Source organism: Protopterus annectens, chromosome 1.part1 (assembly GCF_019279795.1).
Source record: "Protopterus annectens isolate FY-2018-M chromosome 1.part1, PAN1.0, whole genome shotgun sequence".
NCBI classification, from domain to species: Eukaryota; Metazoa; Chordata; order Ceratodontiformes; family Protopteridae; genus Protopterus; species Protopterus annectens.
The window spans coordinates 1,788,052,682-1,788,080,434 of record NC_056726.1 but is presented as its reverse complement, the minus strand read 5'-3'; the positions used below and the strand labels follow the sequence as shown (position 1 = coordinate 1,788,080,434).

At 40.1% G+C, this 27,753-nt stretch overlaps 1 protein-coding gene across 1 annotated transcript in view; it reads right to left on the bottom strand.

The window, feature by feature from the left end:
- NKAIN1 (sodium/potassium transporting ATPase interacting 1) overlaps positions 1 to 27,753 on the bottom strand; it is a 1,468,559-nt gene that overhangs the window by 1,218,611 nt on the left and 222,195 nt on the right. The gene's annotated exons all lie outside the window — the stretch shown is intronic.

The following is a 27,753-nucleotide window of genomic DNA, read 5'->3' as shown; positions in this document are numbered from 1 at the left end:
CTGGGTCTTCTGGTTTCAAGCTTAGGCTGGCCACTGGGGGAGAATTCAAGGAATAAGCCAGGCTGCAAGATTCAGGGTTTGTAGTTGCAGATGCAGGATCTGTCCCTCCTGCTGGGTGAGGAGGGTTGGGATCTTGGGTAGGTGCCAGGGTGGCACCAGTGACAGACTGTACAGTAGTGGGTACCAATGCTGGAGTGGCCAGTCTGAGGGCAATCAGGATTGCCCTTGGTTTGTCCTGTCTTATCTTGAGTAATATTCTTGTGAGAAGAAGCAAAGGGGGAAATGCATAGATTGAGAGGTTTACCCACTGGAAGGATAGGGCATCCACTTTCCAGGCCCTGCTGTGAGGTATCCTGGTGCAGAATTTGCTGAGCTGGTGATTGTATGGGGAGGCAAAAAGGTCCACCTCTGGGGTCCCCCATTTCAGGGTTAGAAGGCTGAATGTGCTGGGGTCTAATTGCCATTCGTGTGGGTATTGTAGATTTCTGCTTAAGTCATCTGCCAGAGAATTTTGTTTGCCTGGCAGGAATTGAACTTGCAGATGAATCTGCATGTCCAAGGCCATGTTCCACAGGGCCATGGCTAGCCTGCAGAGTGGGTAAGAGTGGTTTCCCCCCTGCTTGTTGATGTACCACATAACTGCGGTGTTGTCTGTTTTTATTAGCAGGGGTCCTGGTGAGAGTAGGGATTTGAAAGCTGTCAGAGCGTACTGACCAGCTAGCCTCTCTTTTTGGTTGATGTGCAGATGAATTTGACTTGGGCTCCAGTGGCCCTGAATAGGTTCATAGGTTCATAGTTCAGTATAGGTTCATAGTTCAGTACTAAGCTAACTGCCCTTGCGAGCCATTTTAAGCCTAGCCAATTATCCCTTGTGAGATTCAAACCCTGCACCTTGTGTTTGTAAGGCAAATACCTTAGCCATTAAGCCACCCTCCCAACCCCCAAGAATGCACTTGTTGTCCAGATGATATGGCACCCCCCCAGGCATACTCTGATACATATGTGGTTAGGGTCTGGGCGGAGTGGAGTTAAGTAAAGGGAAGTCTCTTGTGATTGCATGCTGCTGCCAATCAAAGAAACTCTGTCCTTAGACAAGGTATGGTAGGTATGACGGTTTCCAGATCCTGAGAATGTTGGCATCAAAGACTTTTTAAGTACCACTGAAGTTTCCTCATATGCAGTCTGTCATATGGAATTAGTAGAATGCAAGAGGCCATGAACCCTAGGGCCTGCAGAATTTTCCTTGCGGACAGCTGGGTTATTGTGACCATTTGAGTGAAATAGCTTGTCAGATAGGCTTGTTTTCCTCGAGTAAGGAAGACCATCTGGGATACTGTGAATAAGCTTGCTCCCAGGAATACAATCTTTTGACTGGGGACTAGTTTTGATTTCTTTTCATTGATAGTGTACCCCAGGGAGGTTAGAAGGTTCTTTACAAATGTCAGGTGCTGTGACAGCTTTTCCTGACTGACTGCCTGAATCAGGCAATCGTCCAAGTATGGGTAAATTTGAATCTTTCTCTGTCTGCAATAGGCAATGGCTGGAGCCAGGCATTTTGTGAAGACTCTGGGAACAGTGAATACGTCAAAGGGAAGGGCAGAGAACTGATAATGCATAGATCCTGCCCTGAAACATAGGTATTTTATGCACGAGTCCCTGATAGGGATGTGCAGATAGGCTTCTTTTAGGTCTAGGGTGGCTAACCAAGCATCTTTGGACAGCATAGGAAGAAGCTGCTGAAAAGTGAGTATTTTGAATTTTGGTACCACCAGGAAGGTGTTTAGAATGGAAAGATCTAGGATTGGGCACCAAGTGCCCTCTTTTTTGGGTACCAGAAAAAGTCTGGAATAAAACCCTTGGCCTATTTGTTCTGCAGGAACAGGTTGAATTGCCCTTATGGAGAGCTGGGATTGAACTTGGTTTTGTGCCTCTGCCCACTGGTTTGGAGGAAGGTCTGGGAACCCTTTTGGGGTTGGCAGTGAGTGGAAGTAAAATTTGTACCCCTGTATACAATGTTGACGATCCATCGGTCTTTGGTGATGGAGGTCCAGTTTTTTGCATGATGGGCAAGTTTTCCTCTTAGGGGCACGAACAATTGGGCATAGGTGAGGAGTGGAGTTGAGAAGTCATTGTGAATTCTTTCAGTAAGGGGGTGGCTTAGCACTCCCTGTTTTAGAAGTGAAGGCACTCCATTGCTTAGATCTCTGCATACCCTGAGACTGTAATCTGGGGGGTCTGTTTCCCCTGGGTCTAGTTTGAGATGGCCTTGAGGGGGCTGGAAAGACCCAATGTTTTGAGGGGCAATGCCTACTAAATCTTGGAGGCTGCACTTGCAAAAAATCTTTGACTGTCTGCATAGACTTAGCTTTTTCTTCCATTTTTTTTAGAACCTCTTCTGCTTTGGTGCCAAACAGATTGTCCTTGTTCAAAAGAGCGTCTAGTAATTTTAATTTGACATGGTCTGGCAAGGTGTGTTCTTTAAGCCAAGCATGTCTTCTCAGTACAGAACCAGTAACTGCTGCCTTGCAAGAAGCTTCTAGGGCATCAAAGCCACATTGCAAGGTATGCTTGCTGACTTGGCTTGCAGAATGCATAAGCTCTTGTAATTCTTTATTTTCTGCACAGTCTGTAAAGGTAGATAATTTTTGCTTAATAAGTTCCATAATATGCTGCTGGTATTTCAGCATGTGAAACTGACAATTCAATGCCCTAATGGTGAGAGTTGCAGAGGTGTATACTTTTTTACCCCATCTGTCTAAAGCTCGGGAATCCCTGTCCGAAGGGGTGGGAATCTTAGCTGTAGTTGCTTTTATACCTTTAGGCCCCTGGGAAATGACCTCTGGGTCAGCAGTAGGATTTTTGTAAAGAAATTTGCGAGAGTCTGGGACTCTGTAGTACCTGTCTGGTTTCCTTGGATCAGAGTGCAAAGTATCAGGAGTTAGACTGGATTCCATAAAGACATCATCCACAACATCCAGAACAGGAGGGATTGCTAAAGGTCTATGTTGAGGCAAATCTAAAAATTCTCTGAGTCTCTTTTTGGACCGAGGATAATCCTGACATTCCTAATGGAAATGCTTTCTTAAAGTATGAAGGGTTTCACAAAAATTAAAATTCTCTAGAGGGGAAGCAGAGGGAATGGATTCCTCTGCATCTGAATCCTCATAAGCAGATAAAGGCATGTCTTCATAATCAGAAACCTCAGAGTCGTCTGATTCTTGGTCATTTAAAGCTGCTGGGGACAGATCTCTTTTTCTCTTAGCAGGAAAAGGCTGGCTTCCCCTAATCAGCATAATCAGGTCTTCTGCCATTTTAAGCATTTGATTTTGTGGCAAGGAAGCAGGTGTTTGAGTTTGGGTCATCACTTTTTTAGGCGTAGCTCGTACTCTTGGCTTTAGAAACTCTGTAGTTTTAAACAGAAATGAAGACGTGAAAGAAGCGTCGGTTTGTATCAAATATCAGTAATGTGAAGAACTTCCTCAGAAGCCAGTGCCTGCACAGCGGCTCCGGACCCATCCAAGGTAGAGACATCCGCAGGGTCCGTAGTCAAAGAAGAGTCTCGAGGCATACCGGACTGTGAACGGGTCTCGGTAGTGCCCTGTGAATCCATAGAAGCGGGAATCAGGGTCTGTGAAAGCACCTTACTGAGTAGTGGTGAACTGTCGACTAGCTTAGCGGAAGCATTGTCGGCAGTTTTGGACCTGTGCTGTCTGTCTCTGTCTTTATCCTTACGTTTTCTTTTGAAGATCACTAGTCGGATGGCATACCGAAGCCATTTCAGAATATGGAGATTAAGAGAGAAAGTATTTAGCAACAATAAGGGCTTGATGATGAATAGTTCGGGCGTTAAACAAGGCACAAAACTGACAGTGAGGTACGTCGTGGTCTAGGCCTAAACAGGTGATGCAGTAAGAATGGAAATCTTGGTGTGGTATTTGCTTTCCACAGGCAAGACAATTGTTAACTTTTTCTGACATCGGTTACAGCAAGAAAAAAGGATCCCCAATGGGGTACATAACTTTAGGAGACTTCAGAATGATTCAATTCGGAAACGAAAATTCAGGTAGCGGCCAACCGGCACTCGTGTGAACTGCTTCTACTTCGGGCTCCTTGGCAAGAAAGACTGATGTAATGGTGTTGGCTGCCTGTTTTTATACCCCTGATGACCTGACGTCAGTACTGAAGCAACAGCAACCGATGCAGAAATACTAAGTCTCTGGTATTCGGGCCGACTGAGGGCTACCTGCAGGCAAATAACCCAAGTGTGATGACTGCATCAGTGAAACATGAAGAACATCCTTCCTTTGTCCCTGTTAGTGAGATTCAACAAATGGACAACTGATAGAACAGGACTCAGTGACAGTTCTGTGAGTCACTCAGTAAATAACAATTACTTTCATTCACACATCATATGCCTGAATACACACAAACACACATATGGTAAAAATCAATGATATCTATAAAGTGCAACATATACAATCGCAAACAAAATAAAGAAGTGCAAGTACATATGCAGTGAAAATGAGATTACAATTGTTATCATTTGCTGAGTTCTGAGTTAAAAAGAGAAACAGAGGAGGATTAGATGGCTCATGTTCATCTTGGGGTATAATGTAATCTGAGAGGTTTATTATCACATATTCGATTGTCATTTAGACGATCGAATATGTGCAAAAATCATTTTCTCAGTTACTGAGAGTTCGATCACCACAATGTCGAAGTTGACATGAGCGAACAGCCGCTATCGTCAGCTTCAACATTGTGGTGCAGATCGGGAAATGTACCCTTACCCTCACTGTAGTGCAGTCTCAGAGTTTGTATATATAAGTAGGGGGGTGCAGGGGGGCTTTCCCCCCTGCAAACGTTATTGTTAGTTGTGGGCAGATGTGAGCATTTCAGCAAAGTCAATATTCGACATTGCTGAAATGCTCCGTTTGATATTTCGGTTGCTCGGTGTTTTGATTTCTGACAATATTTGTCGGAGATCATTGTATTCATCTAAATGACATTCACAAATATGGTAGGTTCATAGATTAGTACTAAGCTAACTGCCCTTGCAAGCCATTTTAAGCCTAGCCAATTTTTCCTTGTGAGACTCAAACCCTGCACCTTGTGATTGCAAGGCAAACACCTTAACCATTAGGCCACCCTCCCAACCATAGTAAACCAATCTGAGAAGCTACACCATTTGGTCATAACAGACATGTAACTGGACACAGAGCTCTTGATGCATACATGGTCTGTGAGTTTTCCAGCGGCGTTGGCAAGCCGAATGCCTATAGCTGGTACATGAACTGAGAAGGGTCCTACACTATTATACAGGTTTACTCTGGGTCCTTACAATACTGTGGCATTGTCTTTCTGTGATCAAAGTAGGTACTGAGATTTGTTTATGTTCAATTTGTTTAGAATTGAAGAAGGGATGATGACAGAGGTCAGTAATCAATGAAGACCCACTTATGAGAGAGAAGATAAAATAGACAAGTGGCCCCTATGATCTGAAGGGAGAAATGTTTACATTATCAAACATAATATAGTGATGTTGTTTTTATGAGTGATAGTCTAGGTTATAAATCAGCACATATGGTAGGTGGCAGTTTAGCTATGTTTAATATTAAAGGTTAAACTGAGAATGATGATTGACAATCCATATTCAGTTTTTAGCAGCAGTATATCCTTTGCCATTGATGTAGCCGCCCCTCAACCACCATCCATACAACGCAAGATTCAGCATTGATTTTTTAATGATATTAATGAAATATAAAGTTGTGTCTATAGATTGATCATCATACAACATTATTCATAACTACATTATTCATAACTAAACACAACCTACTATAAGATAAGGTAACCTCATCTGATTGGAGAGTATGGGGGTTCTGTTGATCTTTACAAAACTGAGCCTTTTGATGAGGTAAACAATTGCAGCTTCCTGTATGGTCTAGTGGGACTGGCTTTCTGTGATCCATTGTGATCTAGACTGGAAGTATGCAAACTCAGATTTGACTTCAGTTAACCATTATAAAGGTAGTCCTTATGGGGCCAAGTCCACACTGATCTCCTTATATCCACATTAACTGACCACTTAATTCTCTCTGCAGTGGAGTCCATTAATAGATGCACTCTGCTTTTTCTAATACCAACATTTTCCTTTTCAATGTCCGTCTTATGCTTACCTTTGTCATTTGGCTTTTATTAACATTGTCATTATATTCCCCCTTTTCACCATTTACTTTCACAGGATTTCCTGTACAAGGTTACTCCCACAATTGACTGAATTCCCATATTGGCATAATGGTTAAGGCCTTCACCTCCCATGCATAAAGTACAAGGTTTAATCCTGACCTCCAACCAAATGCCTTTTTGGATTTTGCATGTTCTTCCTGTTTCTCTGTGGGGTTCCTTCTACCTCCGAGACACATGCTGAGTGTTTCCATCTCTGACTTATGAATGAATGGTCTGTGGGCAGCAGCACAGACTCGGCATGATGCCCTATAGGGGGAAGAGATGTATAGACCAACTGCTTTGGGTATCTACTGTGGTGCACAGTATTCTCAACATAGGAAAACACGGATCACAGACTGCTCGTAGTGGCAAGGCTAGCCACTTGTCAGTATAAAATATGTCTGTAGGTGATTTGGTCATGTTTACTAATGTCAACAAAATGGACATAGGTAGTTACCGGTGATAATTGGGTTGAGGACTTGACCTACTCCAGGGACCCATGCTAACAGTGGGAGGGGTGTATGTGCCTCTATTGGCCAGTGTGTGCCTGCCATAAAAAAGCCCAGCAGCCCTGGGTCAATAAGCTACTGGCTGGCTGGTGTCTAGTTGCCCAGCCTGGGTTAGTTGGCTGGGTTATCTACTGAGCAAAAGCTGGGCATAAAACCAATCAACCTACCAAACATTAACTAAGAATTGCTACACTCAATGTAGGTTCACTGACAGGATGCAGCTTGGAAGTGGATGACATGATGATACTGAGGAGGCTGAACATCCCATGTGTCCAAGAGTTGAGATGGAAGGGCAGTGCAGCAAAGCTACTTAGCTAGGGATTCAGAGTCTACTACTCAGGAGGGGACAGGCTAAAAATGGTGTGGGAATTGTGGTGAGAGAGAGGCTTCAGAAAGCAGTGAGGGATATCATCAGAATTAGTGACAAACTCATGGCAATCTGACTCCAGTGTAATGATAGGGCAGTATTCATAATCTCAGCCTCTGACCCACAGCAGGGTTGTGATAGTGAGGAAAAGAATGCATTTAGACGGCAGTTGTAGGACCTACTAGATAAAGTAGGACATCACGAACTGGTTTTGATAATGGGTGGCTTGTATGCACATATTGGGACAGACAGAACAGGATATGAGGACTGTCTGGGTCCACATGGGTGAGGCAACAGGAATAAAGAAGGAGAGGCTATTCTAGACTTCTGTCTGGCAAATGGCTTGATAGTAGCCAACACATGGTCCAGAAAGAGAGACAGTCACAATATCACATACAAAAGTAGCCAGCATGCAACTGGGGTAGACTTTCTCCTAGTAATGAAAAGGCACTGGTTTAGAATCAATGATTGCATAGTCATCCCCAGTGAAGCAGTCGGCCCACAGCATAAACCACTGGTTGCCACAATTAGCTTCAAGCCGTGGTTAGAGAAGGCTCTAAGGTCAACAGAGACCAGGTTAAAAATCCGGAAGTTGACTGGAGAGAAAATACAACATTTCAAGGAATTACTCAGGGCTCAAGCATCCCAAGAAGAGGAGAAAATAGGTGGAGTTGAAGAAGAATGGCAGTGCCTAAAAACAACATGTGTGAGGACTAAAGAACAGATATGTGCCCAAGCCAGGTTTGAAAACAAGGTACATAAGGAAAGCTGGTGGTGGAATGCCAAAGTCCAGAAAGAAATCAAAAGAAAGAAGGAGTGCAGGAAAAAATGGGAGATGGAAAAGACCGACCAGGCTAGGAAGGAATACTGGTTGGCCAACAAAGAAGCTAAGAAAGGAGTTGCAATAGCAAAGAATAGGGCATTGGAGGCACTCTACCAAGTTCTGGAAAGTGAATCAGTAAGTGGCACAAAGAAACTATCAGGTTGCAAGGCAAAGAGAAAGATAAAGATGATAGATAGACACCCTTCATAATGGATGCAAGCAGCAACCTGCTCACCAGTCCACAGGACATCAAAGGCAGATGGAAGGAGTATGTCAAGCAGCTTCTGAATGAAGAAAACCCCACAGAAGCTGTAAGTTCCCAGAAACAGCCTATGATAAGAGAAGAAGAGGAGCTCACCCTAGAAGATGTAAGAATAGCACTAAGGAAAATGAAGTCAGGCAAAGCAGCAGGCTCAGATGAGGTCACAGCAGCTATGATAAAGATGCTGGGTGAGATAGGGGAGAAATGGCTCCTGAGGGTACTCTTAGCAGTGTGGATAGAAAGGTGTACTCCAGATGACTGGAGAATAAGCATACTTGTGCCAGTGTACAAGAATAAAGGGGACATCCGCAACTGTGGTCAGCAGAGAGAGACATCAAACTCTTATCATATTGTATGCAAGTTCTGCAGAGGGTGATAAATAAATGGATATGCAGAGCAGTAGAATGTTAGATGGGAGATGTGCAGCTCGGATTCAGATCAGGATGCAATACAATTGACCTGATGTTTGTAGTTGGACAGATAGTTGAAAAGAAGCTAGTGATGAGGACTGGGCATTCCTAAACTTGGAGAAAGCATATGACAAGGTCCCAAGAAAGCTGATCTGGGCAGTACTGCTGTGGTTCAAAGGCCCAAAAACATTGGTAGAATTAGTGCAAGCTATGTACAAGGACCCAATGACTCAAGTACGAACAGTGTTCTTCCTCACAGAGGGGTTCCCAGTAGGAGTGGGTGTACACCAGGGTTCGGCTCTTGAGTCCACTCCTGTTCATACTGGTGATGGGCTACAATAGCAAATAGGTTGGATGGGGTAGATCAAGAAAATTGCGGTTTGCAGATGATGTGGCATTACAGGCAGATTCTGAGAACTTCAGTAAAGGGTAAGAGAATGGAATGCAAAACTGGAGGCACATGGGATGAAACTGAGCACAGATAATACGGTGGTAAAAGCAGCAAATTGGGGAAATCAGAAAGAGCTGAGAACTGAGATAAAAGGGAAGATAGTGGAACAGGAAAATAGATTCAAGTACCTGGGAGGGGTAGTTGAGGAGAAGGGAGGTCTGAATATAGAGGTCAAAGCTAGAATCATAGGGGCTGCAGCTAACTGGCATAGACTGTCAGGTATAGTCTATGATAGAAGAATGCCACAGAAGCTGAAAAGTAAGGTGTACAAGATGGTGGTCCAATCAGTACTACTGTATGGTACAGAAACCTGGGCAGTAAAGGCAGAGCAGATGAAGAAGCTAGAGGTGATGGAAATGAAATGCCTGACAACAGTAGTAGGATGCACACTGTGGGACAGATGAAGAAATAAGAACATAACAGCCGAATCCAAAGTAGCTCCAATTTCAGAAAAGATCAAAGAGAACAGATTATGGTGGCTCAGACATATGTGCAGAAAAGCAGAAGACAATCCAGTGAAGAAGATTTGGGACAGACAGGAAGACAATAAGAGGAAACAAGGATGTCCAGCAAAGAGGTGCATGGATTGTGTGAAAGAAGATCTGTGACAGTCAGGCATGAGTGTTGAAGAAGCCAGGAGTGTGGCACTGAATTGAGAGAGATGGTGACAGTTAACAGGATACCCCGACCCCATGTAGAAAATGGGAAAAAGGGGGCTGATTAATGATGATGATGATGATCTAACTCTTCTTTATTGCCTCTCTTTTTGATAGTGTCATCTAAACAGACCATTATTTCACCCGTTGGCCAGTAACCATTACCCACTTCCCCGACTCACTCCTTTCGATGTACCCCTTCCTACTCATGTCTTTACTCTTCTTCCCCATTGCTTCCCTACCAATGAATCCTTGCCATTATTCTGTTGTCTTTCATATGTTGTAGATGTCTAAACTTTGCCTCTCTCATGTCCACCTTATTCCTTCCGTAGCACACTTATTTTCACCAGAAAACCCATAGTCACATGATTTATCCTTCTTATTTGCTAAGAATGTCTACGAATACTGCACTCCACCCCTCCCCCATATATCTCACCAAACACCACTCAAATATCAGTTTTCCTTTATTTTCAGTTCTGTGATGCAATGATCCTGTCACAACTAATGCACCTTTACAAACCTCCCCATCTTTAGTGATTTAGTGCCTTCAAATTTCTTCTGCCATTTATCCTTGTCCTGAAGGGCAGAACCTTGCAAATTAAAACTGGCCAGAAATAACAGTACATTAACAGGGTGCAAAGAAAGTGTCATTATCAGCAAAGGTACAATATCCAGCAACCTTGTAAAATGCAGTGGCTCAATTAGTATATTTCTTTCTCAGATACTCAACCCAAATAGGAATGTCTTGTCTTCCTGAATCCAGTAAAGCCAATAATAGAGCCATTGGCAAATAAAATAAGGTACTCACAAATTCAACGATATAGTTGGCATGCTAATTATGAAAAGTTACCTTTATTCATAGATAATGTTATTTTGTACTTGATAAATCCCGAATAAGACATTTCACTATCATGGTACATTATGTGACAGTTTCAAGACTTTTCAGGATATTAAAAAATGAAGACAAAACAAAGGCTGCATTGACAAACTATGTACCCACAAAAGAATTGGTTCAGGAAAACTCATAACTCTGGAGACATAAAAAGATGAAGTACCTAGATGCATGGATTAAAAAAGATTCTATTATGGTGGTTTAGAATATGTAGGCAGAGATTAAACAAAATATAATATGGACAAAGAAAAAGGGAAAAGGGAGTGCTAAGTGAAAGACCAGCTCTGGTTGAGTTTTTACTTGAGTGCAGATCAAAAGCTGCAGTTAAATAGGGATCATTGGCAGGGCATATAAAATATACTGCATGATAAATATAAGAATCAATCAGACAAGATTAGAAAACATTGTGAAGAGTGATAATGGTAAGGCAATATTCAAAGGGACTGTGGCAAAATGCTGCTATGGCTACCAAGTATGGAAAAAAAATATGGAAGACTTACGATTTCTATATGGAATTGGTGGGTATTTTTGTACACTACGCACACATCAAAGAATTCATCCTCAGCTAGATGGCAATTGCTGTATATGTGATGAGAAATTGAAAGGCAAATGACAACATGTTTTTGAGGGGAATATAATGAGTTTGCACTTGTTTTAAAAATTCTCCACAGAGTACATGGTCAGAAATGCTGAAGAAGCAACTGATTGTAACTAAGGAAATTTTAAGGTTGGGTAGCACGATGCCAGGGTAATCCTATGACGCCAGGGCCATTAGCCCAGTACACACCTATGAACCTATGACCCTATTAGTTTGATCTGGGTTATATACTCTTAATTGCCTAGACCTGGTAGGGTCTTGCTAAGTTTAATGCTAAAGACTGCCAAACAGCAATTAACAGAAGATGGAAATCAAACTCTAAACCAATTGTAACTGAAGTACTGAATATTGCACAGGAGATAAAAAAACTGGAGGTGAGATGTTTAGAAAAGGAGGGGAATGAATTACATAGAAATAAATGTAATTTATGGGAACAATACATGCAAAATGTTGTCAAGAGGAGAAGGAGTGAAATTTAACTGAAGGTAGAACTTGAGCAATTTATGCAATGTTGAAGTGAATGATAATTGTTAAAAACATAAATGTGAAATGCAGGAAGATAATGAAACATTTACAATGATTTATTTTCTTTTCTTTAATTGTGTACCCATGTCACTATCAAAATTGTGTGAATTTAGTAAAGGTGTTTAAAAAACTTTTTGTGCCTTGATTTCCTGATGTTTTAGATTTCCTCTTCCACTGAATTTGGTCTGCTTTCTCAATTTCATAAGTTCATTATACTGTAGAGATTTTGATTTGGCATGTTATGGTCTGTTTTAAAAGCACAATAACCCATTCCACATGTATGCCTAAGACACTTTAAGTGCATGATCGGAAGCTAAAACTTCCTGTGGCTAGTGCCCCCTTCTCTAATTTTAAGTTGAGGAGCAAAACAAAAAGAAGCTCTGAGGACTGCTGAACAACAGCTGCTGATGTTTGTACTACACATGGAGCTCTACAGTGCTTCCTTTCAAACTGCAAATGCAGCACCAGCATTCAGAAGTAAAAAGGCCAGAATACACTGAAGTCATAGAGTACTAAACAGCTTTACTTCTGGGTGCAAGTGATGCAGCGAAGGCCATTCTGGAACTGTCGATTATGCCCCCAACCCTTGTGCCCATAGCAGCTGCCCCCTTTTTATTAACCGAGCTATGCCTCTGAGTAAGTATCTCTAGCACAAACAGTGTGTCAAGTCTTATTCTTTAAGTATGGCACATATAAATATCATAAACCTGGTATAAAACTTTACTTACATATAAATCAATAAAATATATGGGTGATTTGACAGTTAAAAATGAGTTTTATGTAGACCACAATGACCTGGAGGATTGGAGGGTAGTGCATATTCATAAGCTTTTTTCATAAGCCTTTATTTTAAATGTTCACTATTCATCTCTCTGTAAAAATATATATGTGTGTGGTTGAGCAGGATATAGACATGAAGCCATCCAGTCTGTCATATTATAGATACATTATATACTTTTCCTTGTAAGTATGTAGCAAACTGTTTCTATTCCAGCATCATTTGGATTTAAATGCTGCATGATGCACATATTCTAAAATGATGTTATTTCTTTGCATTTTGACTTTAAAGCATGCTAATGCCATTATAAATAAATAATGCTATATCTTTAACAGTATCACAGAATGGTAGGAATTAGCTAGATGAGAAATTCCTTCATGCTGAGTTAGTAAGTCATTATGAGACAAATTATGGCATTTATTCTTGCATAAAAGGAAGGCTTTTCTAATCTATTGCAGATTGAATATCATCCTGACTTCTGACAGATTTAAGTTTGAGTGAAAACTTTCATCTTACCTCAGTCAGTGGTTGGTGCTCTTGCCTAGAGAGGCATTTTCAGGAAGAAATGTTTCTGGTTGCCTATAATGAGATGCTCTAGACAGATTGTAAAATCATTGGGCCTGTAGTGGTATGCTCTGGGTGGGAAACAGGAGCATGCAACAATTACATCTTAGCTGCACCAAGAGTTTGCTATATGTTTTGACTGTTTTACTCAAATGGTTGAGAAAACACTCCAGTATAAGTAGTAATGTCAATAGCACCAAAATGTACCACACTTGCCTTCGGTGCAGAACATATTTACTACTTTTTTGATCCCCACTCCAGTTTCCACAACCTTATTTTTTTCAACATCATTGCTAAGTTCCATTTTTTAATTGAACAGGATTTTCTTAAACCTCTGATTCCAGATTAGCCATAATATTATAGCAAAGATTTTTTATTGAGATTTTCTACCTCTTTTTTACTTTTATATCTATAGTAACCATATTCAATCATGTCCATATTTAAATTGCTGATGTCTTTAAAATCATTCACATATTTTCTCTTAATAATCTTTTCCCATAACATTTTTATCCTTTTACATTGTATAAAAACATGTTCACGTGTTTCGAATTCACCACAATATAGACAAAGTCTGTATTTTATACTTTTATATGGCATATTCACCTTCACTGGTAGCATCTGTATAGACAATCTCCACAGAAAATGTTGACCTTCTATATGTTTTTACATCTCTTCATTCTTGCAGCAATAGCTTTCCTTCCCTCATTGTTTAATTCCTTCCAAGGATATATCCTGTAATACTTTTCCATAATCTTTTCATACCATTTTGTCTATCAGTTTCAATTTCTTTCACATGAATTTTCCACAAAATAATCTTATCTTGATACTTTTTGATTTCTTTAATACAACTCCTCCTTTTTAGAACTAAAAAAGTCAGCCATTACATTTTATACTTCACACTTAATATTTTTGTTATTAACTTATCCTCCTTATCTTTTAAATGCTTCATTACTGTGTATAAACCTAAGGATGATATATACACTACAGGGTTTATTAACCCTAAACCTCCTTTTTTCACTATGCACATACAATACTCCTCTTTTCATAGGGTTTAACCATGATCCCCATAAAAAGCAAGTATTATTGTATACATCCTTCTCTAAATTTAAAGTAACACTAAATGCACTCGTTAAATAAGTAATCTTTGCTAACAGAACTGAATTTATTAAATAAACTTTCTTTTTAAAGGACAGCCTAAAAGACTTCCAAAACACACACCCATTTTTTAAATTCCTCTACTTTCTCTTTCTATACAGAATTTATAATTTCTTGCTTCTCATATTTTATTCTAAGGATCTTAATTTTTTCTTTAAGTTCAACTCCAACAATCTTTCCTTCAAAAGCTAAGCCTTGACTTTTATCTTTACTTAATACAAGCCCAAATACTTTATCTTCTTAAAACTGCTTTATTATTACATTCATACTGCCTTCATTTTAAGTTGTAATGATAATGTCATCTGCATAATTCAATATGGGCATTTTATCTCTTCCATAGAAATATAACTATTAGCATTGATCTCCTTACTGATGTACATTGATTATTACATTCATTACTTATATGAATAATGTACCACTCAATAGGCATCCTTGCCTGATACCCTTCTCTAACTTTATATCATTACTCAACCATCCATTTATCATAATGTTTACTATATTATACTTGTATGCTGACATACACACATTTTAAACTTCTGACTTATATTATACATATGAAATATATCCCATAATACTAAATGAGGTATTGAATCAAATGCTTTACTCAAGTCTCCTACCATCACTTTTGCCTGAGCATTTCTAACTAATAAATAATCTACTAATTCCCTCATTATTAATAATAAGTCTTGAACATTTTTAACTTTTATATCAAACACATGATCATTTAAACCTTACCTACTTTTCCTTCCAACCTTTTCCATAATATTTTCAATCTCTCACCTTATTTGCATGCTCAGTTTTCCATGATCATTACTAGCCACCTGTGCTTTGCACCAAGAACTGCTAATTCTATATATTGTAATGTACAGTCTTCTATTTATTTATTTCTGAAAATGTTTTCCAATAAAGAGAACAAAAGTGCTAAACCCACTAGGTCTAGTCATTGCCTGCACCTAGTCCTGCTATTTTGTTTATATTTTTGCATTTATTTTCATAAATAAATCTTATAATCAGATTATTTAATACAATTAGTCTCCAATTGCTTCCTTCGATCCTTTTTTCCATATAAATCTAATGATACCTCGACACAACTCTTTATACAAAAACGTTTTCTAACACAACTCTTTATACAAAAACTTTTTCTAACCATTCATTTAATACTTTTATAAACCATTTTTTTTGCTCCAAAGTCAGATTTTTATACAACTTATTTTCCATCTGGCCCTGCTGCAGAATCTAAATTCATTCCATTTATTACCTGTTCTAGTTCTTGTATTTCTATCTCTTTTACTAAATCATTATTCTCCATGTCTGAAAAAGAGTGTCCCTTCCACTAATTCCATGTCTTACTTCTCTGTTCTCTGTCCTAATATATTATTTTACTATCTTCATAATCTCCTCTTGTGTGCTATGTATCTTACATCATGAATATTTTATTTCTCTCATTACGTTATTATTCTCTTAGATTATTTTACTAATAGTTTGTTTGGATATTGCCTTGCCCAGGGTCCTGGGGTGGAAGGACACAAAGGGCTGATTGGATTTCCTGATAGTTTTGGTTTTGTCCAAATAAAACCTTAATTGTCAGTGGGCATCAAGGGAGTGGAATACTCTCTCACTGTCATTCTGTGGGGAGGGAAAGAAGGTGGGTAAATGAATAGACTGATTGAGGGACAGCTCATTGACCACTTTGGGCATGAAGGAGGGATTAGTGCGCAGGGTCACTCTATCTTTGTGGAAGATTGTGTAGGGTGGTGATGCCATTAGTGCTTGCAATTCTGAAACCCTTTTGGCTGAAGTAAAGGCTACTAGTAGGACAGTTTTCCATGTGCAAATTTGCAGAGAAGCAGATGTAGCTGGTTCAAAGGGTGCAATTGTGAGTTTTTCTACTACATAGTTTAGGTCACAAGCTGGTGGAATAGGTTTCTTTGGTGACCTAACATGGAGAACCCCTTTTAAGAATAGTTTGACATCCAACCTGGAAAGTAGGGGTGGGTCCAGAGGTAAGCAGGCAGAAATGGCAGATAAGTGGACTTTCACCGAACAATATGAAAGGTCTGATTTTTATGAGCTCACACACATAGGCTAGGACTAGAGGAACCTCCAGTTGGGAGGGGTCCTTTTGCCTTTGGAGACATCATTTGGAGAACTTTTTCCATTTGGAAACATAGGACCTCCTGGTATTGGGTTTCTGGCCTCCTGCAGGATGGACAGCATGCCCTCTGTGTACCGGTATCTGAAGGGGATCAAGAGTTTATCACCCAGAGGGTTAAGCATAGCATCTCCAGGTGTGCGTGAATGAGAAATCCCTTCTGTTATGTGGGCAGGTCTACCTTGTGAGGCAACTAGTGGCGATTGCTATTGGCAAGAGATTGAAGAAGGGGGAACCAATGCTGCCTTGGGCAGTAGGGAGTCACGAGTAAGATTCTTTGCTTGTCCCTTTGGATTTTTAGAAGGACTTTCTGAATGAGTGGGAAGGGAGGGAAAGCATAAAGGAACAGTCCCTTCCAAGAAATGGAGAAGGCATCCACTCTCCAGGCTAGTAGGGAGGGATCTCTGGTGCAGAAAAGCTGCAATTGTCTGTTCTGGGAAAAGCAAATAAATCCATTTGAGGTGTGCCCCACTGGTAGACAACGTCTAAGGACACATCTCTGTTTATCATCCACTCATAATACAGAGACAAGGATCTGCTGAGGGCATCTACTTGATGGCTGTCCTGGGATGGAATATAGACTGCCTGCAATGAGATGTTTTGCTGAGAGGCTAACTCCCATGCCTGCACTGCTAGCCTGCTGAGCAGGTAAGATCTGGTGCCCCTCCTGTTTGTTGATGTACCACATTACAGTTGTATAGTCTGTGAAGGTTTGGAGGGGTCCTGGTTTCATAACAGGGAGATAGGTCTGGAGGGCTAGATGTACCACAGTCATCTCCCTTATGTTGACATGTTTTTTCTGGAGGGAGGGCTTCCATTGGGCTTGCACCTTGAGACCATTCATAATTGCTCCCCACCATAGATCTTAGGCATCTGTGTGCATGTATTGTATTGGGCTAGTGAGTTGCAGGGGTAGGCCTGGGTTCTGCTGTACTTACTGGATCCACCACCTCTATTCTGTCTTCAGGCATGGTAAGAAGGGTACCTGAAAGTCCATGGGATGGCTGTGATGTGACGAGACTTTTTTAGGTACCACTGGAATTTCCTCATGTGCAGCCTGGCTAGGGAAACATAGGAATTGTGGGTGCCATGAGGCCTAGGAAGTGCATGAGCTGTCTGGTTGAGAGGGGGGTGATCTGGAGGAGGTCATGGAAGTGGCTGACTAGGGTGGATATTTGTCCTGAGGAAGGAAAGTCTTCATCAGGTCAGTTCTTATCCTGCAGCCCAGGAAGATTTTGTCTTGGGCTGGAGTGAGGGATGATTTTGCCAGGTTGAGATTGAACCCCAAATTCTGGAGTAGGGACATGGTGAATATTAGGTGGTTCCTGAGAGTGACTTCCTCTTCTGCTAGAATGAGAAGGTCGTCTAGATAGGGGTAGATTTGAATGCCCTTTGTTCTGCAGTAGGCTACTGCTGGGGCTAGGAACTTTGTGAAGGCTATTGGTGCAGTAGATAAACCAAAGGGCAAAGCAGTAAATTGAAAGTGTGAAAATGCAAAAACTTCCTGTATTTTGGGTGGATAGGAATGTGGAGGTATCTCTCCTTCAGGTCCAAATTGGCCATGAAATCTTTGGGTGGCAATAGTGGAAGATGGCTTTGCAGCAATAGCATTCTGAAGGAAGGGACCTTCAGAAATATTTAGGAAGGATATATCCAGAATGGGCCTCCAAGGGCCATCTTTTTCTGGCACTAGGAATAGCTTGGAGTAAAACCCCTGCCCTTCTTGGCCAGATGGGGCAGTTTCTATGGTCCCCTGGGTGAGTAGTTCTTGGATAAACTGAGGTATTAGGTGTAGCTGTTTTTTGTGAGGGAAGGGGATGCCTTGTGGAAAGGGCTTTTCTAGCCAGGACATGAAGTATCCTTTTTCCACTACTGCCAGCATCCAGCCATCTTGAAGTGACTTTTTTCCAGTGAGAGAGGCGGGATGAGAGGGGGAGATGGCTGAGGCAGTCACACATTATTGTTTCTGTCTTGAAAGGGCTGCCTAGTGGTAGGTTGAGGAGGGGCTGTCCTTGGGAAGGGTGCCTTCCTGGACCCTTTTCTGTGCCTAGAAGTGGAGGAGGTGGATGGAGCTTGGGCTCTTCTGACAAAGGAGGTTTTGACAGAGTAGTTTCTGTAAAATTTAGGGACTGGTGAGATCAGCAAATGTTTTAGGTCCTGATGCTCTTTGCTTTTTTTCCTGGAGGCTTTTAAACAGTTCAGCAGACTGTTTGCCAAACAGAAATTTGTTGTCCAGTGGTGCATCCAAAGGTTTTGGTTTTGAAATCGTCAGGAAGGGACTGAAGCCTAAGCCAGGAGTACCGGTGCAGAACAGAAGCTGAAGCTGCAGACCTAGAGGAGGCTTCAGCTGCATCATAGCTGAACTTTATAGAGTGTCTGGCAACCTGAGATGCCAAGGACAGCTTAGATGCTACCTGAGATTTGTTGGGAGAGACAGGCATGGAAGAAAGGAAGAAGCCTGAGTGACCAAATCTAGGGCACATTTGCCCATGTGTGTCTGGTAATTGATAGTCCTAAAAGCCAGTGTTTGGCGATGTGTACATCTTTTTTCCCAGCCTGTCCATGACTTTGCTGTTCTTGTATAATGGCAAGAGGGAAGAGGAAGGTATAAGTCTGGACTGTTTGTCAGGGGCCACAGCAATGAATGCAGGATCTGCCATTGGTGGCTTTACTAGGAATTTGTGCTCATCAGGGATCTTGTAAAAGTGGTCAGGTCTTATGGGAGCTGATGGCTGTGATTCTGGTGTCTTTGAGGCTGATGCAAATGCATCTAGGTAGGCTGGAATCACAGGAGGGATAGTGGGGGGAGGGGTGTTTCCATCTGGAGTAATTCAAAATACCTCCTTTGAACTTCTGTCACCTGAGTTGCATACCTGAAGTACTCCCTAATTTTAGTAATTGTTTCCCAAAAGAAATGTATTCAGGGGGAGAATCTCCCTCTAGGGGGTCCTCATCTGTGGAGTAGTAACCCAAAGGGGAAGCTATTTGTGAGACGTAGGTGACAGACTCATCTGAAGAGGAGGAAGAGGAGTCTTACCTTGGGTGTGAGTAGGAGTGATGGAAACAGCTGAGGCTGGCCTGGGGCTGAGGGCAGGCAATGCAGCAGCAGGAGAGGATGAAGGCCTAGGAGCCATAAAGGCCTGCAGCAAAGACTGGAAGAAGGTATGCCAGGCTGGTTGCTCCTCAGTGGAAGCAGACAAGTGCTTAATTTTTGTTTCCTCTTAAGAGGAGTAGACTTAGCAGAGACAAAGGGCTTAGTATCAGACATCTGGCCTGTAGGAGAGGATTCCGATTCCTGGACTGCCGGTGGGCATCTGGTGGAGCCTGGATCCCCCTCGACCTTGGCCGAAGCCAACACTGGAACAACCTCTGAGGACATACCTACTGGTGCTTCGGAGGAGGCTTCCATGAGGGTAGTCACTGAAAATGCCAGTTCTAGAACTGGACAACCCTCAACCCTTAAATCGGTGGCTGGCGGAACATCCAATGACTGAGGACAGAAGCAGTAGGCCTTGCAACCTTGGCCTTCTTTTTTATGGCAGATCCATATGTAGGGCCCAGCATTTTAACCTCTGGTTCTCAAGGTAAAGTTTTAAGGCTGCCAGATGACTACTGAGGGTTTTCGGCACGAACGACTGGCAGATACTACAGGTGGTGTGGTCATGTTGCTGGCCTAAGCAGAACAAGCAAAGTTTGTGCGAATCTTTGTGTGGAATTTGATGTCCACACCTACATTTTTCCTTTCTAGTGGACATCAGCTAAGAATAGCAGCAAACAACCAAAGTGCAAGCAAGAAAAAGGGTTTCCCCAATGGGGTACTTATCTTTAGACATCTTGAAGACAGCGGAGCGAAGTGATCAATCTGACGTTTGACTGTGGCAGAAAAGTTCTGAGGTCTGTGCGTGCAGACATCACATTTAAGGCCCCTAGTTTATGACCCTGCATGTGACGTCCCACACACCTGGCCGCAATCATGCTTAAGCTTTTACATTGCAGCCAGACGTTCGGGTCACCTGAAGCAGAGGATCCCACAGTAAGAATATTGCAACATGGGAATAGAAGGGCATCAGTAATTCTACCTGTTACAACAAGTGTAACATGTAACACTTTAATTGTGTCGTTATATAATACAAGTATTCCTGAACGGGTCTCTTTCCCAAAATTCCATATTGTGTTTTTCCCCACCACACTTCTGTTTGATATCTTTCTGCTTTTGACAAAAGTCTAATATCTTCCAGTATAATAACATCACAATCTAACTTTTTACACTACTCCAAAATCCCTATCCTTCTTTCCAACTTTTTGAAACTGTTCACATTTACTGACAAAACGTTACATGTAACTCTACGTTAAATAGTATGTATTCATCCTTTTCCTGTCTTTTTTTAAGTCTTTTATATTTTTTCTTTTCCTTTCTCTCACTCTTTTTCCAAACAAATTTCTTTTTTGTCTAACTATATTCCATATATTCCATTTAGCATCATCATCATTCTCACTTAAACTTGACTCTTCTTCTTCAACATTTACTGCATTTAAATCATATTTCACTTTTTCTTGATTTACTTGTTCCATATTGGTACTACTACTATCTTTTTTCTCATGTTTTCTCTCTTCTGCATCCTTTTCCATAGCTTTATCCTTATTACCTTGTTCTGTTGCATTCCCTGTTATATCTAATACAACTTTATTTTCCTTTTCTTCACACTGTCCCCCAAAATATCCCACTTTTTTACATTTATAACATTTAGGGTCACAATCTTTTGCATCGTGTCCTAAACCCTCATATATTAAAACATTTTCTTTTTTTCATGTCTGTTAATTAAAGGATCCTTTTTTCCACACAAAAAACACTTCTTTTGCTGTCCCCAATATCTTAGCAAACCTCTATCTCCTTCAAAACTAATAACACTTGGAATAAGTACAATACAATGATACTCCAGTTTCAGTATTACATTGCAGTACCATGCCCCAGTCCATAAACCTGTATTATCATATACTTTCAATAAATTCAGCACATCATTGCATAGATTTAATATGTGCTTTTTAAAAGTCTTTTTTCAACCTCAGTGTGGAACTGAAGACGAATTTTTTTCTTAGTTTCCCTAAAAGAGGGCTTAAGTATATATAAGTCCCATGGTGAGCAGTTTTTCTTTTTTTCATAGTCCTCTATAAACTTTCCATTATCTTCCCAGTGTCAAAAATAACGTCACAAAAAGTTTGTTTATTAATATGTATAAACTCTCTTACCTCACTTGTTTTAATCCTGAGCATTTTAATAACTTCATCCCATACTTTGTATCTGTGAATTGGAGCATCTTACTTCTTTTCAATTCAAACCTTAAACAGGCTTTTTCTTCTAATTTTCATTTCTTCTGCTTGCTTACCACATAGACCTTCTCTTACCATCTCAGTGTACGATTTCTTCTCAATCTGCATCTCCTCACTCTACTGCCCTTCTTTCTTCTGTATTCTCTTCATCATTTCTCCCAAAGATAAATCCTTTCCATCTTCTGATTCACTTTCCTCCACCACCTCCAACAACATATCATCCCGCAACTCTCCCAACTGGAGGGTTGTAACCATACAATCCTGTGTTATATCCTCAGATTTAAAAACATTATGCTGGAACACCTCTTCTTAATCCATCTCCACTGCATCTGCTACCTTGCTACTACTTTGAAAAGGCTTGACTGCCTTTTCCTCCATCTCTGACACACCATATTCCTTGCTCATGCTATTCTTGGTTTCTGACTCTTTTTCCAATGAAATAAACATCTCTGCTGTTTGATTTACAGCACCACAATCAAGATTTATCTTCTCATTCTACTCTACGCTCTCCATTTTTGCTTATGACAGCTTCCTGCTTCTCCAAGCTGCCTTCATGCCTGGACTGGAAGGAGGAAGCAAAACACACCACATGTGTCCCCTATGGAAAAGAATAGGGGAAGTTCCATGATGCCCTGGCCAAATTACTACTAGTTGTATAGATACCACATTGTGTCTCCCTAAAAAGATGCTACTAGCCTTGTGGGACTAACCTGGTTAACAGAGGATAAGGAAAGCTAAAAGACTATTCATGAATGCATTATGATGCCCCGGCCAAATGATGAATACTTGTATAAATACTGCCTTGTGTCTCCCCTGAAAAGAGGCTACTAGTCTTGTGGGACTAACCTGGTTAGCAGAGGATAAGCAAAGCTAAAAGAGTATTCACGAATCATTTTTCTGATAGTGAGACTATATAATACTTCCCAAAATTTGCTTTATAGCATTGAATAGAGCAACTTGTGAGTTGGATAAAAGCTATAATTCCAGTTACCTCTGGATCCAGTGTGTTCAAAACATCATACTATAATATAATGAATTGTAATATGGCAGTTCTAAACAAACATCAAGGCTGGAAATGTCATATTGTGCTAATTAGCTCAAAATACCAGTCTGAAACTGCTATTGTATGAATGGCAGATATTTTGAATTCTGATTTATATTTGTCCCACTTCTCACAGAAAAAGTCATTAATGTGTGACACAAGCAGATAAATGGCATGGCAGTCCTATGTGTTATATGAAGAGAAGGGTGGATGAATTTCTATCCTTGGGTGTTAACGTACAAGAGGTACCAGCTGGCACTAAGAATTAACAATTTTAAGCTAAATTGTTGAAATATAAGTAATTTGTATCCTATTTTGAGTGGATTCCTCTTCACCCTCCCAAGATTCATTGAAGTATAATGGTGGGCATGTTGGGAAACCAGAGTTGAGTTTATTACTGGGAATAACATGTAATGAACATTTAACAAGCATCCAAGTCAAGAACTTTGGAGAGAGAGAGAGAGAGAGAGAGAGAGAGAGATTTATTAAGACATCTGGTACTATAGGTATGTAGTTACAGAAAGTCATTGTTAATTACTTAAAAGTTTGATCATGGATGGTGAAAACATTAAAAAATACAATGGGTATTAAAGAACTGTAGATTAGAATGAACAGTTGCAATAACCCAGAGGGGAACAGTGTGCATCTGTCACCAGATCAGGAATTTAAAATGGATAAAAGAGTTAAGAATCTTTATAAAATGTCTTTTAGTGGTGATGAAGCTTTTTTTATCTACTGGTGTACTGTGTCACATATGGATCATGCATCTTTCTCATCATATGTGTTTCTTTTCTAAGTTACAACACACTTTTAACAGAAACACCACCAGCTTATATTGGCTTTGGGGCTCAGGCAGGCCTAGCAATATTTATTCACTTGGTAAAGGAATGCACAGTGCCCTTCTTATATAACCTGCATCTATGACATATGTCTTGCAGGACGCCACTTTCTTTTTATTTTTTTCTTATATATGATCCTCTTGCATAGCCAGATACTGCTATACATTGAAACAAATAAATACACACCTGCTTGTTTGTTTATGTTCTTAGAAACTGTGGCCTTTCTTTCTGTTTCCAGATCATATTTGAGGCCCGAGTTCTAACACCGCATGACTTCTGAGGTTACAGTACTTTCACTTAGATACTGCCACAAGTGATTTCTTTTAAGAAGCAAAACATGCTATGAATATTTTCTTCATATTCTTATATCATTTTCTTCATGAATGATTAGCTAGTAATAAGGGAGTATCTGCCAACATCTATTAGTTATGCAGTTCTTTAAGTGTTTTATTTCAATCAAATTATTATGACATGCCTGAGGGCATTTCTCATTATTTCCACATCTGCATTCTAAATGCATTGTTTTCTCTTGTCTATAATTATCCTTATTTTAAAATATTACTCTCATTCAGTATATTATAACAGTTTAAGTCTTAAACTGATAGTATAATCACAATCCTTTCAAAGAACTATATTGTCTGTACAGGTTACCCCCTAGTTTAACATAGTGTTTTGTTTTGATTAACTTTGTAATTGAAGATTTTTATCATAAGGATCATTGCTTCAGGAATATAATTCTAAAAGAGATGTTCACTGCATGTGGATGGCAGAAAGATGTCTTGCAGAATTTGGACGTCCACCATGTGCAAGTAGGAATCAGCACTAGTCCTGGCCATTACAGATGTTTATACTTATTAAAGGCCTAATCCCCACTGCTGACCCCACACAAGGTTCCATATCAATGGAGATGATTGGTTGTGATATAACCACTCTGACATGATCACTGGAGAGTAGATTTATAAAGGCCGGTATATACAATAGGGGTTATGTGCATATTGTGAAGATGTGTAAAATGAGTTGCTTGAACATGAATGTTATGTCAACGTAGGTGTCAACCAATCGGGGCACATAGCAATAAGCTCATAGACAACAGTAGACAGAAGAACAGTAGCATGTACAATCATACTCAATATCAGAATAATGCCACCATTAACCTGAGTCATTGACATAAAATATGTGATTGTGAGTTATTATATCTGTTCTGCATGAACACGCTTGTACTATTGTAATGATTTGTCAGTTATCTATAAGGGGAAGCAAGGACACCTTCCTCAAAAATGACCACTTTTTGGATCTGTTAAGAGGGACACTGTTACACCTGTAGTTTAAATTACAAGCAATCCTGGCTAGCTGAGAGATTTGCATGAGATATGTATGCCCTAATCCACACTTGCAAGAATGCAACCCATGCTATCAATGTTGTCAATGAGCTATGTATTTACTGGGTGCATCACAGCATGGAGTATCACACATGCATCTTGTGTAACACCTTCAAGGGAAATCTGCACTGTCAACTCCTAATGGTTATGCATCACAAAGAATACTTGCGTATGACCAAAAAGATGTTTGGGAGCTCACTGTGGAAAAATTGATACACTTGAGTAAATCATCCCTGGAAGATGTGTGCTGAGGTACATGTGAAAGGGTGCATTGTACTCTGTTACTGGTGTGATGAGGGCTGAGAATAATGGGACTATAATGTCCTTTGATGTGGATGGCCTCCCCATACTAAGGAGTTCTGCTACATACAAGGGATTTGTCATCACTGTGGGCACATGCTGGCGGAAGTGCCACTTCCTATCTACCTGGGTATCCAGGCCATGTACTACTTGGTCTGCTCATAGGTGTGTGCTGTCTATATTGTAATTAGCTTGTGTATTTGCTTTCATAAAAGAAATAATCATGATTTTGTACTGTGTCTCCATGGCAATGGCAACAATCCTTTGTGTGTGTTAATACTTTCTTCAGTATATCAATAGCCACAAAACCACAAAAACTGAAGGACAGAGCCTCACAAAATTTAAGCATACAAAACTTTAACAACTCAGTTTTTTGTCACCCATCTAAAAAGGAGGGATCATCACCTGATGCAGGGACTTATAGACACATAATCCTAACTGTCCTCATCTGTGAAGCAGACCATTGACTCATCATGGACATTATCAAAAAGGGTACAGGCAATATCCCAAATGTGTACCAAACCCATGTTTGATTTGTTAAGGCTACAGCATGTCTATTAAATCTGTTTGATGACTTCAAGAGGGTCACCAAGGGCATGCATGATGAAAAGACTGTCATCCTGCCTAACTTGACTTGGTCAAGGCATTTGATACAAATCCATACTCTGGTATTACAGAGAAACTGTCTCAAGTGGGTATAGAAATGGATCACATACAGGGCACATAATGTCAAAGTGTGTGAAGTCACTTCTAGCTAGACACCAGTCACCAACTCCATAACCCAGGGGTCTGTTCTAGACTCTTTCCTGTTCAATGTTTTAAGTTTCATAAGTCAAAACAAGCTTACACATCCCTTGTGTACAGCTACAAATAGTGGACGCTTACTTAATCCAAGAATGCTATTGATAACCAAAAATAAAAAAGACAAAACTGATGTGTGGTAAACACCAAATCTCGAAAAAGCAAAAAAAGAATAACACAAAAACTGAAGGACACATCCACACAAAATTTAAGTATACAAAACTTTAATAACTTTGCTTTTCATCAATACAGATTTCATCAGAAATGAAACACTCTGCACTCCCTGTGATTGATATATATATATATATATATATATATATATATATATATATATATATATATATATATATATGGGTCTGTTAAAAGCTTGAAAGCACACAAGCTGGAAACTGACTTTACCGAGCACACAACAACAAAGCCTCAAAACATGGAAAACTGATTTGCATGAAGATGCAAATGATCGACAAGTTTGCGAGCCTATAGCCAGTCTATAAAGACTATTTATTGGAAGCAGACTTCACAACACTGTACAACGTACTATATCTACAATGGCAAATTCAGATGAACTTGCTCCAGGAGTGTTAAAACAGGTTTACCAAACTACAATATCACAGAAAGGTAAACAAATCCTAATATTGGACGGCTATGTCTACAATCTGGAGAAAAGTACAAAATGCAGACATTATTGGTGTTGCACTCGTAAAATTTCTGGTTGAGCAGTTTCTGTTTGCATAACAGCTGGCGAGGAATTAATGAAATCTGTGTCACATCACCACACTGGTGATCCTAGTTTAATTGAAAAGTATTCAATCTGTAAGGTTTTAAAAGAGAGGGTGTCATTATTAAGAGGTTCTCCCTGTATTATAGTTGATGATGCAATAGCGTCAACGTCACTAGAGTATGCACCAACATTACCAAGTAGGCATGCTCTTCTACAGCGAGTAAGACGTGTTCGAAAGAAATGTAAACATGCTGTATACCGAAGCGATGTAATACTGAAGGACCTTAGCTTAGATAAATTTCCTTTGAAAGATGGTAGTTTAATGTATAAAAAGTTATGTGACAAAACGGACGATAATGTAATTTTGTTGTTCAGTACTAAAACTAATTTAAAAGATCTTGCTGGGACAGATATTTGGTTAATGGATGGTATGTATTTTGTGAGGGGAACCAGTTGTAGACAGCTGTATACTATTCATTCTGCAGTAAAGTATGGAGCGTACAGCAAAATATTTCCATTAGTTTGTCTAATGACAAAAAAGTCTTTGAGAAGTTATAATTATATGTGGCATTGTTTGTTCAGTTTATTTGAAGAAAATAATCTGACTTGTCAGCTGTCATTCATACTGTGTGACTTTGAGGTCACTGTGTTGAAAAGTATTAAAATGAATGTGAACAATGTTGTATCTAAAGGGGGTTTCTTTCATTTTGGAAGAAATATCTGGAGGAAAGTGTAAAGTCTTGGTTTGTCTGTTATACAATAGCAGTATGTCATTCCAATTGTCTGTGAAAAGACTTGCTGCGTTAGCTTTCCTGCCTGAAAAGTAAATTTGCTGAAATACTTTAGTGAATGGTATGTCTTTAGGAAACCACCATCTTTTTCTATTAGATCAAGTCATCAAATACGCTTTCCACCATTGTTTTCTATTGAGTTTTGGAATATATCAGTTTTGAATGAATTATATATGCCTAGGTCT